Here is a 1937-nt window from a genome sequence, read left to right as displayed (position 1 = left end):
AACTTCCAAGAGAAGTGGTGCTGGCTCCTACCCTGGGGGTCTTTAAGAGGAGGCTAGATGAACACCTTGCTGGGGTTGTTTGACCCCAGTACTTTCCTGCCATGGCAGGGGGTTGGACTTGATGATCTGCTTAGGTCCCTTCTGACCCTACAAACTATGAAACTATGTCTATCCAGTCTCCTCTTGAAGACTTTTAAGGGCGGGGACTTCACCACCTCCCTGGGAAGTCTATTCTAGATTTTGGTCACCCTTACCAGAAAGAATTTCTTCCTTATCTCCAACCTGAAACTATCTTCTACCAGTTTATGGCCATTGCTCCTTGTCCTCCCTTGGAACACACTAACGAACAGTTTTTCTCCCAGCTCCCAATACTCACCCTTCACATACTTACAGATAGCCACTAAGTCCTCCCTCAGTCTTCTTTTCCCCAGGCTGAACAGTCTTAGATCCCTTAGTCTTTCCTCATAAGGTTTGTCCTCCAGGCCCTTAATCATTCTTGTGCCCCTTCTCTGGTCCCTTCCAAGATTCTCCTCATCTTTCTTGAAGTGTAGTGCCCAGAATTGGACACAGTACTCCAGCTGGGGTCTCACCAGCACCGAGTGGAGAGGAAGTATCGCTTTCTTAACCCTGCTCATGATGCGTTGGTTAATGCATCCCAGTATGCTATTAGCTTTGTTGACTACAGCATCACATTGGTAGCTCATGTACATCCTGTGATCAACCATAACCCTGAGGTTCCTTTCAAGCTTACTTCTTCCCTGATGAAGCACTCTGCATTTATCCTTATTGAACTACATCAAGTTCCACCCTGCCTAACTTTCCAGCTTGTCCAGGTCTCCTTGGATCCGCATCCTATCCCCTAGCATGACCACTTTCCCCACAACTTAATATCATCCGCAAACTTGGCCAGCATGTTTTCCACATCCTCATCTAAACTGTTGACAAAGATATTGAACAGAATGGGGCCAAGAACTGAACCCTGCAGGACATCACTGGCCACCTCCTGCCAAGACGATATAGACCTGTCCACTAACAGTCTCTGGGTTTGACCCCTTAGCCAGTTCCCAACCCACCTGACCTTGGACTCTGCCAGCCTACAATCTCCCAATATTTTTTATAATCATCATGGGAAACCATATAAAAGGCCTTTTTAAAATCCAAGTACATGACATCAACTGCATCTTCCACATCTAAGTGGTTCATTACTTGATTTTAAAAGGAGACGAGGTTGGTCAGATGTTACCTGCCCACAATGAAACTATGTTGGCTAACCTTCAGCATCATGCCAGTCTTTTACAAGTGGAGTTCTTGATAATTTTTTACCAAAATTTTACCCTGTGTTGAGGTCAAACTGACCAGCCTCTAGTTTCCTGGATCTTCCTTCCTCCCCTTCGTAATGACTGGCACCACACTGGCCCTTTTCCAGTGTTTCAGGACCTCTCCCAAGCACCACAAATCTCAATTACCTTCACCAATGGTCCCGCAATGACTCCAGCCAATTCCCTCAGCACTTTCGAGTGTAGTCCGTCCGGTCTTGCTGAAGGACCATATTCAGCCACTCTAAGTGCTCCTTCACCGGTTCAACACTGACCACCGGTTGGCAATCACCCCCCACCGCATCCGTCCAGTATCCAACCAGGTGGGCAAACACCATCTGCATGCAGGAACACCAATGCAAAGTATTCAGTAAAAAGTTCAGCTTTCTCCTGACTATCTATTATCAGCAGAGATCCAGGTTTTCCATTTCCCATGGAAAAATGGAGTAAAATGTGGATTTTACTTTTTACCAGAGGCAAATGCCTCTGTTTTACAAGAGAAACCCACGGATGTTTCTATTTTGCAATGAGCTCCCTGCAGAGTTCTAGCCTGCAGGGAGTTGGGAGGGAGCCAGAGAGACAGGGGGAGCCATGTCCATGGACACGCATGTGGCCCCAGGC

This window comes from Gavialis gangeticus, unplaced genomic scaffold (genome assembly GCF_001723915.1).
Source record: "Gavialis gangeticus isolate Ggan-Ray unplaced genomic scaffold, GavGan_comp1, whole genome shotgun sequence".
Taxonomy (NCBI): Eukaryota; Metazoa; Chordata; order Crocodylia; family Gavialidae; genus Gavialis; species Gavialis gangeticus.
Note: the sequence above shows the minus strand (reverse complement) of the source record.